Source organism: Stenella coeruleoalba (assembly GCF_951394435.1).
Source record: "Stenella coeruleoalba genome assembly, chromosome: 1".
Classification (NCBI taxonomy): domain Eukaryota; kingdom Metazoa; phylum Chordata; class Mammalia; order Artiodactyla; family Delphinidae; genus Stenella; species Stenella coeruleoalba.
Window position 1 is genome coordinate 121689584 of NC_137169.1, and position 19999 is coordinate 121709582.

Here is a 19999-nt window from a genome sequence, read left to right on the forward strand (position 1 = left end):
GGAGAACTGGGAGCCTTGTTATGCTGATGGGCGGGATGTAAATTGCCAACAGACACTTGGGAGAAGTGTATGGTGTTTCCTGAAACATCTAAAAAACAAAGCAACAGAGCCTAGGGCACTTCCACTTATGGTCCTATAGCTTAGGGAAATTAAAATCAAAAAGACACAGTCACCCCAAAGTTTGGAACGGCTCTGTTTACAAGAACCTCGTTTACAGTACAAGTTCAACATCGCAGAAAGTGAAAAATGGATAAAGAAGTTGTGGTATTTACTTACAAAGCAATATCACTCAGCAATGAAATCTATGTCATCAGGACCTTAGCATCACAATGAGTGGATTCAGGTATGATGATTCTAACTGAAATAAGTCACACAGAAAAAGAAACATCATAAGATATCAGTAATACACGGAATGGAAACCTGGCTACACAGGAACTGAATTACAGAACAGAACAGGGTCTCAAATTTAGAAAACCAACTTATTCTTGCTTAAGGGTAAAGGTGCCTTGGGGTGCTGCATAAAACCAGAGATTGAAATGAGCACAGATAAAGTTCCTTAAGTCAAATATGGAATAGACAAGAGCTACTCCTTGCTCAACGAAATGGACTCAACACCGCATATTAAACGCCTAAGAATGTACCTGACTAGTAAGTATCGTAAAACCTATGGATTGCTATGTCTCCAAAAGAGAATCAAGCATGTCTACAGGGGCATAAACGCAGCAGTGATAGGATTGGAGAGGTTCGGTGAGCAAATGAAGACCCTTTGAAGTCATATTGCATGGTACCCATTACACGGGTCTCAACTCTCCAGGTTTAAGGTATTCTTCCTTCAGCTAAAACATGCATGTGGAACCCAAGTATGATCAACCGTGTGAACGGGAGACGTGTTCAAATATGTCTCAGTTTTCCTCCCCTGGTACTCGGGTGCAACATTCCAGATGCTTTACTAACACTCTCCCCACTTGGAGAGTCAGCGCCTTTAACCTCCTGTTTGGCCCAGTTTGCAATTTCTGCGGAAGATGAACAGGAATAGCGAGAACCAATGAGAGACTAGCTGGAGGTGTCTGGACGGGCAAATTTAACTCTCATTTCCCACCAGGAAGAGGAATTAACCAAAGGCTCAGTGTGCCGTGCCGGAACCAGATTAGGGCCTGAAGCCATCCTGCGGTGTTGCGGCCAGCTCAAAAGAAAGCGAGTTGAAGAAAGGAGCTCAGGGGCACTGTAATTCACAAACCTGCAGAGTTATAAATGACAGCTATCGTCCAAAAATAGACTGAAGTAAGGCTGCCAAGAGGACTTGAAAGCGGGGCAGAATTGCAGGAAACCGATTTCAGGAGGTAGACTAGAATTACATTGAAAGCGTAGGAAAAGAGGCAGAACGTCCACAATGATGCACTTGGCCAAAAAGGGCGTATGCGTTTTTTCCTGAATATATTCAGGAAAAAACGCATACGCCCTTTTTGGCCAACCAAGCAAGCTTGCAAAGGAAATCTGCACTACAATGAAGTCTCACTTCCCCCCGGTCAAAAGGGCCATCTGAAAAAAGTGTAAAATCCAGAAAGGCAGGACAGGCCATGGAGAACTGGGAGCCTTGTTATGCTGAAGGGCGGGATGTAAATTGCCAACAACCACTCGGGAGAAGTGTATGGTGTTTCCTGAAACATCTAAAAAACAAAGCAACAGAACCTAGGGCATTTCCACTTATGGTCCTATAGCTTAGGGAAATTAAAATAAAAAAGACACAGCCACCCCAAAGTTTGGGACGCCTCCGTTTACAAGAACCTCGTTTACCGTACAAGTTCAATATCACAGAAAGTGAAAAATGGATAAAGAACTTGTGGTACTTACGTACAATGCAGTATCACTCAGCAATGAAATCTATGTCATCAGGCCCGTCGCAGCATAATGAGTGGATTCAGGTACGATGATTCTAACTGAAATAAGTCACACAGAAAAAGAAACATCATAAGATATCAGTAATACACGGAATGTAAACTTGGCTACACAGGAACTGCATTCCAAAACAGAACAGGGTCTCAAATTTAGAAAACCAACTTATGCTTGCTTAAGGGGAAAGGTGAGTTGGGGTGCTGCATAAAACCAGAGATTGAAATGAGCACAGATAAACTTCCTTAAGCCAAATATGGAATAGACAAGAGCTACTCCTTGCTCAACGAAATGGACTCAAAACCCCATATTAAACGCCTAAGAATGTACCTGACTAGTGAGTATCTTAAAACCTATGGATTGCTATGTCTCCAAAAGAGAATCAAGCGTGTGTACAGGGGCATAAACGCAGCAGTGATAGGATTGGAGAGGTTCGGTGAGCAAACGAAGACCCTTTGAATTTATATTGCATGGTACCCATTACACGGGTCTCAACTCTCCAGGTTTAAGGTATTCTTCCTTCAGCTAAAACATGCATGTGGAACCCAGAGTATGATCAACCATGTGAACGGGAGACGTGTTCAAATATGTCTCAGTTTTCCTCCCCTGGTACTCGGGTGCAACATTCCAGACGCTTCACTTACACTCTCCCGACTTGGAGAGTCAGTCCCTTTAACCTCCCGTTTGGCCCAGTTTGCAATTTCTGCGGAAGATGAACAGGAATAGCGAGAACCAATGAGAGGCTAGCTGGAGGTGTCTGGACGGGCAAATTTAACTCTCATTTCCCACCAGGAAGAGGAATTAACCAAAGGCTCAGAATGCTGGGCCGGAACCAGATTAGGGCCTGAAGCCATCCTGCGGTGTTGTGGCCAGCTCACAAGAAAGCGAGTTGAAGAAAGGAGCTCAGGGGCACTGTAATTCACAAACCTGCAGAGTTATAAATGACAGCTATCGTCCAAAAATAGACTGAAGTAAGGCTGCCAAGAGGACTTGAAAGCGGGGCAGAATTGCAGGAAACCGATTTCAGGAGGTAGACTGGAATTGCATTGAAAGCATAGGAAAAGAGGCAGAACGTCCACAATGATGCACTTGGCCAAAAAGGGCGTATGCGTTTTTTCCTGAATATATTCAGGAAAAAACGCATACGCCCTTTTTGGCCAACCAAGCAAGCTTGCAAAGGAAATCTGCACTACAATGAAGTCTCACTTCCCCCCGGTCAAAAGGGCCATCTGAAAAAAGTGTAAAATCCAGAAAGGCAACAGGCCATTGAGAACTGGGAGCCTTGTTATGCTGATGGGCGGGATGTAAATTGCCAACAGACACTTGGGAGAAGTGTATGGTGTTTCCTGAAACATCTAAAAAACAAAGCAACAGAACCTAGGGCACTTCCACTTATGGTCCTATAGCTTAGGGAAATTAAAATCAAAAAGACACAGCCACCCCAAAGTTTGGAACGGCTCTGTTTACAAGAACCTCGTTTACAGTACAAGTTCAACATCGCAGAAAGTAAAAAATGGATAAAGAAGTTGTGGTATTCACTTACAAAGCAATATCACTCAGCAATGAAATCTATGTCATCAGGCCCTTAGCAGCACAATGAGTGGATTCAGGTATGATGATTCTAACTGAAATAAGTCACACAGAAAAAGAAACATCATAAGGTATCAGTAATACACGGAATGGAAACCTGGCTACACAGGAACTGAATTACAGAACAGAACAGGGTCTCAAATTTAGAAAACCAACTTATGCTTGCTTAAGGGGAAAGGTGAGTTGGGGTGCTGCATAAAACCAGAGATTGAAATGAGCACAGATAAAGTTCCTTAAGCCAAATATGGAATAGACAAGAGCTACTCCTTGCTCAACGAAATGGACTCAACACCCCATATTAAACGCCTAAGAATGTACCTGACTAGTAAGTATCTTAAAACCTATGGATTGCTATGTCTCTGAAAGAAAATCAAGCATGTGTACAGGGGCATAAACGCAGCAGTGATAGGATTGGAGAGGTTCGGTGAGCAAATGAAGACCCTTTGAAGTCATATTGCATGGTACCCATTCCACGGGTTTCAACTACCCAGGTTTAAGGTATTCTTCCTTCATCTAAAACATGCATGTGGAACCTAGAGTATGATCAACCATGTGATCGGGAGACGTGTTCAAATATGTCTCAGTTTTCGTACCCTGGTACTCGGGTGCAACATTCCAGACGCTTTACTAGCACTCTCCCGACTTGGAGAGTCAGTCCCTTTAACCTCCTGTTTGGCCCAGTTTGCAATTTCTGCGGAAGATGAACAGGAATAGCGAGAACCAATGAGAGACTAGCTGGAGGTGTCTGGACGGGCAAATTTAACTCTCATTTCCCACCAGGAAGAGGAATTAACCAAAGGCTCAGCGTGCCGTGCCGGAACCAGATTAGGGCCTGAAGCCATCCTGCGGTGTTGCGGCCAGCTCAAAAGAAAGCGAGTTGAAGAAAGGAGCTCAGGGGCACTGTAATTCACAAACCTGCAGAGTTATAAATGACAGCTATCGTCCAAAAATAGACTGAAGGAAGGCTGCCAAGAGGACTTGAAAGCGGGGCAGAATTGCAGGAAACCGATTTCAGGAGGTAGACTGGAATTGCATTGAAAGCATAGGAAAAGAGGCAGAACGTCCACAATGATGCACTTGGCCAAAAAGGGCGTATGCGTTTTTTCCTGAATATATTCAGGAAAAAACGCATACGCCCTTTTTGGCCAACCAAGCAAGCTTGCAAAGGAAATCTGCTCTACAATGAAGTCTCACTTCTCCCCGGTCAAAAGGGCCATCTGAAATAAGTGTAAAATCCAGAAAGGCAGGACAGGCCATGGACAACTGGGAGCCTTGTTATGCTGATGGGCGGGATGTAAATTGCCAACAGACACTCAGGAGAAGTGTATGGTGTTTCCTGAAACATCTAAAAAACAAAGCAACAGAGCCTAGGGCACTTCCACTTATGGTCCTATAGCTTAGGGAAATTAAAATAAAAAAGACAAAGCCACCCCAAAGTTTAGGACGCCTCCGTTTACAAGAACCTCGTTTACCGTACATGTTCAATATCACAGAAAGTGAAAAATGGATAAAGAACTTGTGGTACTTACGTACAATGCAGTATCACTCAGCAATGAAATCTGTGTCATCAGGCCCGTAGCAGCATAATGAGTGCATTCAGGTACGATGATTCTAACTGAAATAAGTCACACAGAAAAAGAAACGTCATAAGATATCACTAATACATGGAATGTAAACTTGGCTACACAGGAACTGCATTCCAAAACAAAGCAGGGTCTCAAATTTAGAAAACCAACTTATGCTTGCTTAAGGGGAAAGGTGAGTTGGGGTGCTGCATAAAACCAGAGATTGAAATGAGCACAGATAAAGTTCCTTAAGCCAAATATGGAATAGACAAGAGCTACTCCTTGCTCAACGAAATGGACTCAACACCGCATATTAAACGCCTAAGAATGTACCTGACTAGTAAGTATCTTAAAACCTATGGATTGCTATGTCTCTGAAAGAAAATCAAGCATGTGTACAGGGGCATAAACGCAGCAGTGATAGGATTGGAGAGGTTCGGTGAGCAAATGAAGACCCTTTGAAGTCATATTGCATGGTACCCATTCCACGGGTTTCAACTACCCAGGTTTAAGGTATTCTTCCTTCATCTAAAACATGCATGTGGAACCTAGAGTATGATCAACCATGTGATCGGGAGACGTGTTCAAATATGTCTCAGTTTTCGTACCCTGGTACTCGGGTGCAACATTCCAGATGCTTTACTAGCACTCTCCCGACTTGGAGAGTCAGTCCCTTTAACCTCCTGTTTGGCCCAGTTTGCAATTTCTGCGGAAGATGAACAGGAATAGCGAGAACCAATGAGAGACTAGCTGGAGGTGTCTGGACGGGCAAATTTAACTCTCATTTCCCACCAGGAAGAGGAATTAACCAGAGGCTCAGTGTGCCGTGCCGGAACCAGATTAGGGCCTGAAGCCATCCTGCGGTGTTGCGGCCAGCTCAAAAGAAAGCGAGTTGAAGAAAGGAGCTCAGGGGCACTGTAATTCACAAACCTGCAGAGTTATAAATGACAGCTATCGTCCAAAAATAGACTGAAGTAAGGCTGCCAAGAGGACTTGAAAGCGGGGCAGAATTGCAGGAAACCGATTTCAGGAGGTAGACTAGAATTACATTGAAAGCGTAGGAAAAGAGGCAGAACGTCCACAATGATGCACTTGGCCAAAAAGTGCGTATGCGTTTTTTCCTGAATATATTCAGGAAAAAACGCATACGCCCTTTTTGGCCAACCAAGCAAGCTTGCAAAGGAAATCTGCACTACAATGAAGTCTCACTTCCCCCCCGGTCAAAAGGGCCATCTGAAAAAAGTGTAAAATCCAGAAAGGCAGGACAGGCCATGGAGAACTGGGAGCCTTGTTATGCTGATGGGCGGGATGTAAATTGCCAACAGACACTTGGGAGAAGTGTATGGTGTTTCCTGAAACATCTAAAAAACAAAGCAACATAGCCTAGGGCACTTCCACTTATGGTCCTATAGCTTAGGGAAATTAAAATCAAAAAGACACAGTCACCCCAAAGTTTGGAACGGCTCTGTTTACAAGAACCTCGTTTACAGTACAAGTTCAACATCGCAGAAAGTGAAAAATGGATAAAGAAGTTGTGGTATTTACTTACAAAGCAATATCACTCAGCAATGAAATCTATGTCATCAGGCCCTTAGCATCACAATGAGTGGATTCAGGTATGATGATTCTAACTGAAATAAGTCACACAGAAAAAGAAACATCATAAGATATCAGTAATACACGGAATGTAAACTTGGCTACACAGGAACTGAATTACAGAACAGAACAGGGTCTCAAATTTAGAAAACCAACTTATTCTTGCTTAAGGGTAAAGGTGCCTTGGGGTGCTGCATAAAACCAAAGATTGAAATGAGCACAGATAAAGTTCCTTAAGTCAAATATGGAATAGACAAGAGCTACTCCTTGCTCAACGAAATGGACTCAACACCGCATATTAAACGCCTAAGAATGTACCTGACTAGTAAGTATGATAAAACCTATGGATTGCTATGTCTCCAAAAGAGAATCAAGCATGTGTACAGGGGCATAAACGCAGCAGTGATAGGATTGGAGAGGTTCGGTGAGCAAATGAAGACCCTTTGAAGTCATATTGCATGGTACCCATTCCACGGGTTTCAACTACCCAGGTTTAAGGTATTCTTCCTTCAGCTAAAACATGCATGTGGAACCCAAGTATGATCAACCGTGTGAACGGGAGACGTGTTCAAATATGTCTCAGTTTTCCTCCCCTGGTACTCGGGTGCAACATTCCAGACGCTTTACTAACACTCTCCCCACTTGGAGAGTCAGCGCCTTTAACCTCCTGTTTGGCCCAGTTTGCAATTTCTGCGGAAGATGAACAGGAATAGCGAGAACCAATGAGAGACTAGCTGGAGGTGTCTGGACGGGCAAATTTAACTCTCATTTCCCACCAGGAAGAGGAATTAACCAAAGGCTCAGTGTGCCGTGCCGGAACCAGATTAGGGCCTGAAGCCATCCTGCGGTGTTGCGGCCAGCTCAAAAGAAAGCGAGTTGAAGAAAGGAGCTCAGGGGCACTGTAATTCACAAACCTGCAGAGTTATAAATGACAGCTATCGTCCAAAAATAGACTGAAGTAAGGCTGCCAAGAGGACTTGAAAGCGGGGCAGAATTGCAGGAAACCGATTTCAGGAGGTAGACTAGAATTACATTGAAAGCGTAGGAAAAGAGGCAGAACGTCCACAATGATGCACTTGGCCAAAAAGGGCGTATGCGTTTTTTCCTGAATATATTCAGGAAAAAACGCATACGCCCTTTTTGGCCAACCAAGCAAGCTTGCAAAGGAAATCTGCACTACAATGAAGTCTCACTTCCCCCCGGTCAAAAGGGCCATCTGAAAAAAGTGTAAAATCCAGAAAGGCAGGACAGGCCATGGAGAACTGGGAGCCTTGTTATGCTGAAGGGCGGGATGTAAATTGCCAACAACCACTCGGGAGAAGTGTATGGTGTTTCCTGAAACATCTAAAAAACAAAGCAACAGAACCTAGGGCATTTCCACTTATGGTCCTATAGCTTAGGGAAATTAAAATAAAAAAGACACAGCCACCCCAAAGTTTGGGACGCCTCCGTTTACAAGAACCTCGTTTACCGTACAAGTTCAATATCACAGAAAGTGAAAAATGGATAAAGAACTTGTGGTACTTACGTACAATGCAGTATCACTCAGCAATGAAATCTATGTCATCAGGCCCGTCGCAGCATAATGAGTGGATTCAGGTACGATGATTCTAACTGAAATAAGTCACACAGAAAAAGAAACATCATAAGATATCAGTAATACACGGAATGTAAACTTGGCTACACAGGAACTGCATTCCAAAACAGAACAGGGTCTCAAATTTAGAAAACCAACTTATGCTTGCTTAAGGGGAAAGGTGAGTTGGGGTGCTGCATAAAACCAGAGATTGAAATGAGCACAGATAAACTTCCTTAAGCCAAATATGGAATAGACAAGAGCTACTCCTTGCTCAATGAAATGGACTCAAAACCCCATATTAAACGCCTAAGAATGTACCTGACTAGTGAGTATCTTAAAACCTATGGATTGCTATGTCTCCAAAAGAGAATCAAGCGTGTGTACAGGGGCATAAACGCAGCAGTGATAGGATTGGAGAGGTTCGGTGAGCAAACGAAGACCCTTTGAAGTTATATTGCATGGTACCCATTACACGGGTCTCAACTCTCCAGGTTTAAGGTATTCTTCCTTCAGCTAAAACATGCATGTGGAACCCAAGTATGATCAACCGTGTGAACGGGAGACGTGTTCAAATATGTCTCAGTTTTCCTCCCCTGGTACTCGGGTGCAACATTGCAGACGCTTTACTAACACTCTCCCGACTTGGAGAGTCAGTCCCTTTAACCTCCCGTTTGGCCCAGTTTGCAATTTCTGCGGAAGATGAACAGGAATAGCGAGAACCAATGAGAGGCTAGCTGGAGGTGTCTGGACGGGCAAATTTAACTCTCATTTCCCACCAGGAAGAGGAAATAACCAAAGGCTCAGCGTGCCGTGCCGGAACCAGATTAGGGCCTGAAGCCATTCTGCGGTGTTGCGGCCAGGTCACAAGAAAACGAGTTGAAGAAAGGAGCTCAGGGGCACTGTAATTCACAAACCTGCAGAGTTATAAATGACAGCTATCGTCCAAAAATAGACTGAAGGAAGGCTGCCAAGAGGACTTGAAAGCGGGGCAGAATTGCAGGAAACCGATTTCAGGAGGTAGACTGGAATTGCATTGAAAGCATAGGAAAAGAGGCAGAACGTCCACAATGATGCACTTGGCCAAAACGGGCGTATGCGTTTTTTCCTGAATATATTCCTGAATATATTCAGGAGAAAACGCATACGCCCTTTTTGGCCAACCAAGCAAGCTTGCAAAGGAAATCTGCACTACAATGAAGTCTCAATTCTCCCCGGTCAAAAGGGCCATCTGAAAAAAGTGTAAAATCCAGAAAGGCAGGACAGGCCATGGAGAACTGGGAGCCTTGTTATGCTGATGGGCGGGATGTAAATTGCCAACAACCACTCGGGAGAAGTGTATGGTGTTTCCTGAAACATCTAAAAAACAAAGCAACAGAGCCTAGGGCACTTCCACTCTTGGTCCTATAGCTTAGGGAAATTAAAATCAAAAAGACACAGCCACCCCAAAGTTTGGAACGGCTCTGTTTACAAGAACCTCGTTTACAGTACAAGTTCAACATCGCAGAAAGTGAAAAATGGATAAAGAAGTTGTGGTATTTACTTACAAAGCAATATCACTCAGCAATGAAATCTGTGTCATCAGGCCCTTAGCAGCACAATGAGTGGATTCAGGTATGATGATTCTAACTGAAATAAGTCACACAGAAAAAGAAACATCATAAGATATCAGTAATACACGGAATGTAAACTTGGCTACACAGGAACTAAATTACAGAACAGAACAGGGTCTCAAATTTAGAAAACCAACTTATTCTTGCTTAAGGGTAAAGGTGAGTTGGGGTGCTGCATAAAACCAGAGATTGAAATGAGCACAGATAAAGTTCCTTAAGCCAAATATGGAATAAACAAGAGCTACTCCTTGCTCAACGAAATGGTCTCAACACCCCATGTTAAACGCCTAAGAATGTACCTGACTAGTAAGTATCTTAAAACCTATGGATTGCTATGTCTCCGAAAGAGAATCAAGCATGTGTACAGGGGCATAAACGCAGCAGTGATAGGATTGGAGAGGTTCGGTGAGCAAATGAAGACCCTTTGAAGTCATATTGCATGGTACCCATTCCACGGGTTTCAACTACCCAGGTTTAAGGTATTCTTCCTTCAGCTAAAACATGCATGTGGAACCCAAGTATGATCAACCATGTGATCAGGAGACGTGTTCAAATATGTCTCAGTTTTCGTACCCTGGTACTCGGGTGCAACATTCCAGATGCTTTACTAACACTCACCCGACTTGGAGAGTCAGTCCCTTTAACCTCCTGTTTGGCCCAGTTTGCAATTTCTGCGGAAGATGAACAGGAATAGGGAGAACCAATGAGAGACTAGCTGGAGGTGTCTGGACGGGCAAATTTAACTCTCATTTCCCACCAGGAAGAGGAAATAACCAAAGGCTCAGCGTGCCGTGCCGGTAGCAGATTAGGGCCTGAAGCCATCCTGCGGTGTTGCGGCTAGCTCACAAGAAAGCGAGTTGAAGAAAGGAGCTCAGGGGCACTGTAATTCACAAACCTGCAGAGTTATAAATGACAGCTATCGTCCAAAAATATACTGAGGTAAGGCTGCCAAGAGGACTTGAAAGCGGGGCAGAATTGCAGGAAACCGATTTCAGGAGGTAGACTGGAATTGCATTGAAAGCATAGGAAAAGAGGCAGAACGTCCACAATGATGCACTTGGCCAAAAAGGGCGTATGCGTTTTTTCCTGAATATATTCAGGAAAAAACGCATACGCCCTTTTTGGCCAACCAAGCAAGCTTGCAAAGGAAATCTGCACTACAATGAAGTTTCACTTCCCCCCGGTCAAAAGGGCCATCTGAAGAAAGTGTAAAATCCAGAAAGGCAGGACAGGCCATGGAGAACTGGGAGCCTTGTTATGCTGATGGGCGGGATGTAAATTGCCAACAGACACTTGGGAGAAGTGTATGGTGTTTCCTGAAACATCTAAAAAACAATGCAACAGAGCCTAGGGCACTGCCACTTATGGTCCTATAGCTTAGGGAAATTAAAATAAAAAAGACACAGCCACCCCAAAGTTTGGGACGCCTCTGTTTACAAGAACCTCGTTTACCGTACAAGTTCAATATCACAGAAAGTGAAAAATGGATAAAGAACTTGTGGTACTTACGTACAATGCAGTATCACTCAGCAATGAAATCTATGTCATCAGGCCCGTAGCAGCATAATGAGTGGATTCAGGTACAATGATTCTAACTGAAATAAGTCACACAGAAAAAGAAACATCATAAGATACCACTAATACACAGAATGTAAACTTGGCTACACAGGAACTGAATTCCAAAACAGAACAGGGTCTCAAATTTAGAAAACCAACTTATGCTTGCTTAAGGGGAAAGGTGAGTTGGGGTGCTGCATAAAACCAGAGATTGAAATGAGCACAGATAAAGTTCCTTAAGCCAAATATGGAATAGACAAGAGCTACTCCTTGCTCAACGAAATGGACTCAACACCCCATATTAAACGCCTAAGAATGTACCTGACTAGTAAGTATCTTAAAACCTATGGATTGCTATGTCTCCAAAAGAGAATCAAGCGTGTGTACAGGGGCATAAACGCAGCAGTGATAGGATTGGAGAGGTTCGGTGAGCAAATGAAGACCCTTTGAAGTCATATTGCATGGTACCCATTCCACGGGTCTCAACTCTGCAGGTTTAAAGTATTCTTCCTTCAGCTAAAACATGGAGATGGAACCCAGAGTATGATCAACCATGTGAACGGGAGACGTGTTCAAATATGTCTCAGTTTTTCTCCCCTGGTACTCGGGTGCAACATTCCAGACGCTTTACTAACACTCTCCCCACTTGGAGAGTCAGCGCCTTTAACCTCCTGTTTGGCCCAGTTTGCAATTTCTGCGGAAGATGAACAGGAATAGCGAGAACCAATGAGAGACTAGCTGGAGGTGTCTGGACAGGCAAATTTAACTCTCATTTCCCACCAGGATGAGAAAATAACCAAAGGTTCAGCGTGCCGTGCCGGAACCGGATTAGGGCCTGAAGCCATCCTGCGGTGTTGCGGCCAGGTCACAAGAAAGCGAGTTGAAGAAAGGAGCTCAGGGGCACTGTAATTCACAAACCTGCAGAGTTATAAATGACAGCTATCGTCCAAAAATAGACTGAAGTAAGGCTGCCAAGAGGACTTGAAAGCGGGGCAGAATTGCAGGAAACCGATTTCAGGAGGTAGACTGGAATTGCATTGAAAGCATAGGAAAAGAGGCAGAACGTCCACAATGATGCACTTGGCCAAAACGGGCGTATGCGTTTTTTCCTGAATATATTCAGGAAAAAACGCATACGCCCTTTTTGGTCAACCAAGCAAGCTTGCAAAGGAAATCTGCACTACAATGAAGTCTCACTTCCCCCCGGTCAAAAGGGCCATCTGAAAAAAGTGTAAAATCCAGAAAGGCAGGACAGGCCATGGAGAACTGGGAGCCTTGTTATGCTGATGGGCGGGATGTAAATTGGCAACAAGCACTCCGGAGAAGTGTATGGTGTTTCCTGAAACATCTAAAAAACAAAGCAACAGAGCCTAGGGCACTGCCACTTATGGTCCTATAGCTTAGGGAAATTAAAATCAAAAAGACACAGCCACCCCAAAGTTTGGGACGCCTCTGTTTACAAGAACCTCGTTTACAGTACAAGTTCAACACCGCAGAAAGTGAAAAATGGATAAAGAACTTGTGGTATTTACTTACAACGCAGTATCACTCAGCAATGAAATCTATGTCATCAGGCCCGTAGCAGCATAATGAGTGGATTCAGGTACGATGATTCTAACTGAAATAAGTCACACAGAAAAAGAAACATCATAAGATATCACTAATACACGGAATGTAAACTTGGCTACACAGGAACTAAATTACAGAACAGAACAGGGTCTCAAATTTAGAAAACCAACTTATGCTTGCTTAAGGGTAAAGGTGAGTTGGGGTGCTGCATAAAACCAGAGATTGAAATGAGCACAGATAAAGTTCCTTAAGTCAAATATGGAATAGACAAGAGCTACTCCTTGCTCAACGAAATGGACTCAACACCGCATATTAAACGCCTAAGAATGTACCTGACTAGTAAGTATCTTAAAACCTATGGATTGCTATGTCTCCGAAAGAGAATCAAGCATGTGTACAGGGGCATAAACGCAGCAGTGATAGGATTGGAGAGGTTCGGTGAGCAAATGAAGACCCTTTGAAGTCATATTGCATGGTACCCATTCCACGGGTTTCAAGTACCCAGGTTTAAGGTATTCTTCCTTCAGCTAAAACATGCATGTGGAACCCAAGTATGATCAACCATGTGAACGGGAGACGTGTTCAAATATGTCTCAGTTTTCCTCCCCTGGTACTCGGGTGCAACATTCCAGACGCTTTACTAAACTCTCCCCACTTGGAGAGTCAGCGCCTTTAACCTCCTGTTTGGCCCAGTTTGCAATTTCTGCGGAAGATGAACAGGAATAGCGAGAACCAATGAGAGGCTAGCTGGAGGTGTCTGGACGGGCAAATTTAACTCTCATTTCCCACCAGGAAGAGGAAATAACCAAAGGCTCAGCGTGCCGTGCCGGAACCAGATTAGGGCCTGAAGCCATTCTGCGGTGTTGCGGCCAGGTCACAAGAAAGCGAGTTGAAGAAAGGAGCTCAGGGGCACTGTAATTCACAAACCTGCAGAGTTATAAATGACAGCTATCGTCCAAAAATAGACTGAAGAAAGGCTGCCAAGAGGACTTGAAAGCGGGGCAGAATTGCAGGAAACCGATTTCAGGAGGTAGACTGGAATTGCATTGAAAGCATAGGAAAAGAGGCAGAACGTCCACAATGATGCACTTGGCCAAAACGGGCGTATGCGTTTTTTCCTGAATATATTCCTGAATATATTCAGGAGAAAACGCATACGCCCTTTTTGGCCAACCAAGCAAGCTTGCAAAGGAAATCTGCACTACAATGAAGTCTCACTTCTCCCCGGTCAAAAGGGCCATCTGAAAAAAGTGTAAAATCCAGAAAGGCAGGACAGGCCATGGAGAACTGGGAGCCTTGTTATGCTGATGGGCGGGATGTAAATTGCCAACAACCACTCGGGAGAAGTGTATGGTGTTTCCTGAAACATCTAAAAAACAAAGCAACAGAGCCTAGGGCACTTCCACTCTTGGTCCTATAGCTTAGGGAAATTAAAAACAAAAAGACACAGCCACCCCAAAGTTTGGAACGGCTCTGTTTACAAGAACCTCGTTTACAGTACAAGTTCAACATCGCAGAAAGTGAAAAATGGATAAAGAAGTTGTGGTATTTACTTACAAAGCAATATCACTCAGCAATGAAATCTGTGTCATCAGGCCCTTAGCAGCACAATGAGTGGATTCAGGTATGATGATTCTAACTGAAATAAGTCACACAGAAAAAGAAACATCATAAGATATCAGTAATACACGGAATGTAAACTTGGCTACACAGGAACTAAATTACAGAACAGAACAGGGTCTCAAATTTAGAAAACCAACTTATTCTTGCTTAAGGGTAAAGGTGAGTTGGGGTGCTGCATAAAACCAGAGATTGAAATGAGCACAGATAAAGTTCCTTAAGCCAAATATGGAATAAACAAGAGCTACTCCTTGCTCAACGAAATGGTCTCAACACCCCATGTTAAACGCCTAAGAATGTACCTGACTAGTAAGTATCTTAAAACCTATGGATTGCTATGTCTCCGAAAGAGAATCAAGCATGTGTACAGGGGCATAAACGCAGCAGTGATAGGATTGGAGAGGTTCGGTGAGCAAATGAAGACCCTTTGAAGTCATATTGCATGGTACCCATTCCACGGGTTTCAACTACCCAGGTTTAAGGTATTCTTCCTTCAGCTAAAACATGCATGTGGAACCCAAGTATGATCAACCATGTGATCAGGAGACGTGTTCAAATATGTCTCAGTTTTCGTACCCTGGTACTCGGGTGCAACATTCCAGATGCTTTACTAACACTCACCCGACTTGGAGAGTCAGTCCCTTTAACCTCCTGTTTGGCCCAGTTTGCAATTTCTGCGGAAGATGAACAGGAATAGGGAGAACCAATGAGAGACTAGCTGGAGGTGTCTGGACGGGCAAATTTAACTCTCATTTCCCACCAGGAAGAGGAAATAACCAAAGGCTCAGCGTGCCGTGCCGGTAGCAGATTAGGGCCTGAAGCCATCCTGCAGTGTTGCGGCTAGCTCACAAGAAAGCGAGTTGAAGAAAGGAGCTCAGGGGCACTGTAATTCACAAACCTGCAGAGTTATAAATGACAGCTATCGTCCAAAAATATACTGAGGTAAGGCTGCCAAGAGGACTTGAAAGCGGGGCAGAATTGCAGGAAACCGATTTCAGGAGGTAGACTGGAATTGCATTGAAAGCATAGGAAAAGAGGCAGAACGTCCACAATGATGCACTTGGCCAAAAAGGGCGTATGCGTTTTTTCCTGAATATATTCAGGAAAAAACGCATACGCCCTTTTTGGCCAACCAAGCAAGCTTGCAAAGGAAATCTGCACTACAATGAAGTTTCACTTCCCCCCGGTCAAAAGGGCCATCTGAAGAAAGTGTAAAATCCAGAAAGGCAGGACAGGCCATGGAGAACTGGGAGCCTTGTTATGCTGATGGGCGGGATGTAAATTGCCAACAGACACTTGGGAGAAGTGTATGGTGTTTCCTGAAACATCTAAAAAACAATGCAACAGAGCCTAGGGCACTGCCACTTATGGTCCTATAGCTTAGGGAAATTAAAATAAAAAAGACACAGCCACCCCAAAGTTTGGGACGCCTCTGTTTACAAGAACCTCGTTTACCGTACAAGTTCAATATCACAGAAAGTGAAAAATGGATAAAGAACTTGTGGTACTTACGTACAATGCAGTATCACTCAGCAATGAAATCTATGTCATCAGGCCCGTAGCAGCATAATGAGTGGATTCAGGTACAATGATTCTAACTGAAATAAGTCACACAGAAAAAGAAACATCATAAGATACCACTAATACACAGAATGTAAACTTGGCTACACAGGAACTGAATTCCAAAACAGAACAGGGTCTCAAATTTAGAAAAGCAACTTATGCTTGCTTAAGGGGAAAGGTGAGTTGGGGTGCTGCATAAAACCAGAGATTGAAATGAGCACAGATAAAGTTCCTTAAGCCAAATATGGAATAGACAAGAGCTACTCCTTGCTCAACGAAATGGACTCAACACCCCATATTAAACGCGTAAGAATGTACCTGACTAGTAAGTATCTTAAAACCTATGGATTGCTATGTCTCCAAAAGAGAATCAAGCGTGTGTACAGGGGCATAAACGCGCAGTGATAGGATTGGAGAGGTTCGGTGAGCAAATGAAGACCCTTTGAAGTCATATTGCATGGTACCCATTCCACGGGTCTCAACTCTGCAGGTTTAAAGTATTCTTCCTTCAGCTAAAACATGCAGGTGGAACCCAGAGTATGATCAACCGTGTGAACGGGAGACGTGTTCAAATATGTCTCAGTTTTTCTCCCCTGGTACTCGGGTGCAACATTCCAGACGCTTTACTAACACTCTCCCCACTTGGAGAGTCAGCGCCTTTAACCTCCTGTTTGGCCCAGTGTGCAATTTCTGCGGAAGATGAACAGGAATAGCGAGAACCAATGAGAGACTAGCTGGAGGTGTCTGGACGGGCAAATTTAACTCTCATTTCCCACCAGGAAGAGGAAATAACCAAAGGCTCAGCGTGCCGTGCCGGTAGCAGATTAGGGCCTGAAGCCATCCTGCGGTGTTGCGGCCAGCGCACAAGAAAGCGAGTTGAAGAAAGGACCTCAGGGGCACTGTAATTCACAAACCTGCAGAGTTATAAATGACAGCTATCGTCCAAAAATATACTGAGGTAAGGCTGCCAAGAGGACTTGAAAGCGGGGCAGAATTGCAGGAAACCGATTTCAGGAGGTAAACTGGAATTGCATTGAAAGCATAGGAAAAGAGGCAGAACGTCCACAATGATGCACTTGGCCAAAAAGGGCGTATGCGTTTTTTCCTGAATATATTCAGGAAAAAACGCATACGCCCTTTATGGCCAACCAAGCAAGCTTGCAAAGGAAATCTGCACTACAATGAAGTCTCACTTCCCCCCGGTCAAAAGGGCCATCTTAAAAAAGTGTAAAATCCAGAAAGGCAGGACAGGCCATGGAGAACTGGGAGCCTTGTTATGCTGATGGGCGGGATGTAAATTGCCAACAACCACTCGGGAGAAGTGTATGGTGTTTCCTGAAACATCTAAAAAACAAAGCAACAGAGCCTAGGGCACTTCCACTCTTGGTCCTATAGCTTAGGGAAATTAAAATCAAAAAGACACAGCCACCCCAAAGTTTGGAACGGCTCTGTTTACAAGAACCTCGTTTACAGTACAAGTTCAACATCGCAGAAAGTGAAAAATGGATAAAGAAGTTGTGGTATTTACTTACAAAGCAATATCACTCAGCAATGAAATCTGTGTCATCAGGCCCTTAGCAGCACAATGAGTGGATTCAGGTATGATGATTCTAACTGAAATAAGTCACACAGAAAAAGAAACATCATAAGATATCAGTAATACACGGAATGTAAACTTGGCTACACAGGAACTAAATTACAGAACAGAACAGGGTCTCAAATTTAGAAAACCAACTTATTCTTGCTTAAGGGTAAAGGTGAGTTGGGGTGCTGCATAAAACCAGAGATTGAAATGAGCACAGATAAAGTTCCTTAAGCCAAATATGGAATAAACAAGAGCTACTCCTTGCTCAACGAAATGGTCTCAACACCCCATGTTAAACGCCTAAGAATGTACCTGACTAGTAAGTATCTTAAAACCTATGGATTGCTATGTCTCCGAAAGAGAATCAAGCATGTGTACAGGGGCATAAACGCAGCAGTGATAGGATTGGAGAGGTTCGGTGAGCAAATGAAGACCCTTTGAAGTCATATTGCATGGTACCCATTCCACGGGTTTCAACTACCCAGGTTTAAGGTATTCTTCCTTCAGCTAAAACATGCATGTGGAACCCAAGTATGATCAACCATGTGATCAGGAGACGTGTTCAAATATGTCTCAGTTTTCGTACCCTGGTACTCGGGTGCAACATTCCAGACGCTTTACTAACACTCTCCCCACTTGGAGAGTCAGCGCCTTTAACCTCCTGTTTGGCCCAGTTTGCAATTTCTGCGGAAGATGAACAGGAATAGCGAGAACCAATGAGAGACTAGCTGGAGGTGTCTGGACAGGCAAATTTAACTCTCATTTCCCACCAGGATGAGAAAATTACCAAAGGCTTAGCGTGCCGTGCCGGAACCAGATTAGGGCCTGAAGCCATCCTGCGGTGTTGCGGCCAGGTCACAAGAAAGCGAGTTGAAGAAAGGAGCTCAGGGGCACTGTAATTCACAAACCTGCAGAGTTATAAATGACAGCTATCGTCCAAAAATAGACTGAAGTAAGGCTGCCAAGAGGACTTGAAAGCGGGGCAGAATTGCAGGAAACAGATTTCAGGAGGTAGACTGGAATTGCATTGAAAGCATAGGAAAAGAGGCAGAACGTCCACAATGATGCACTTGGCCAAAAAGGGCGTATGCGTTTTTTCCTGAATATATTCAGGAAAAAACGCATACGCCCTTTTTGGCCAACCAAGCAAGCTTGCAAAGGAAATCTGCACTACAATGAAGTCTCACTTCCCCCCGGTCAAAAGGGCCATCTGAAAAAAGTGTAAAATCCAGAAAGGCAGGACAGGCCATGGAGAACTGGGAGCCTTGTTATGCTGATGGGCGGGATGTAAATTGGCAACAACCACTCCGGAGAAGTGTATGGTGTTTCCTGAAACATCTAAAAAACAAAGCAACAGAGCCTAGGGCACTTCCACTTATGGTCCTATAGCTTAGGGAAATTAAAATCAAAAAGACACAGCCACGCCAAAGTTTGGGATGCCTCTGTTTACAAGAACCTCGTTTACAGTACAAGTTCAACACCGCAGAAAGTGAAAAATGGATAAAGAACTTGTGGTATTTACTTACAACGCAGTATCACTCAGCAATGAAATCTATGTCATCAGGCCCGTAGCAGCATAATGAGTGGATTCAGGTATGATGATTCTAACTGAAATAAGTCACACAGAAAAAGAAACATCATAAGATATCACTAATACACGGAATGTAAACTTGGCTACACAGGAACTGCATTCCAAAACAGAACAGGGTCTCAAATTTAGAAAAACCAACTTATGCTTGCTGAAGGGTAAAGGTGAGTTGGGGTGCTTCATAAAACCAGAGATTGAAATGAGCAGAGATAAAGTTCCTTAAGTCAAATATGGAATAGACAAGAGCTATTCCTTGCTCAACGAAATGGACTCAACACCGCATATTAAACGCCTAAGAATGTACCTGACTAGTAAGTATCTTAAAACCTATGGATTGCTATGTCTCCAAAAGAGAATCAAGCGTGTGTACAGGGGCATAAACGCAGCAGTGATAGGATTGGAGAGGTTCGGTGAGCAAATGAAGACCCTTTGAAGTCATATTGCATGGTACCCATTCCACGGGTCTCAACTCTCCAGGTTTAAGGTATTCTTCCTTCAGCTAAAACATGCATGTGGAACCCAAGTATGATCAACCATGTGAACGGGAGACGTGTTCAAATATGTCTCAGTTTTCCTCCCCTGGTACTCGGGTGCAACATTCCAGACGCTTTACTAACACTCTCCCCACTTGGAGAGTCAGCGCCTTTAACCTCCTGTTTGGCTCAGTTTGCAATTTCTGCGGAAGAT

The 19999-nt window shown here is 43.8% G+C and overlaps 1 long non-coding RNA gene across 35 annotated transcripts in view; it reads right to left on the reverse strand.

Moving 5' to 3' along the window:
* LOC307186525 overlaps positions 1 to 19999 on the reverse strand; it is a 2785769-nt gene that overhangs the window by 695955 nt on the left and 2069815 nt on the right. The gene's annotated exons all lie outside the window — the stretch shown is intronic.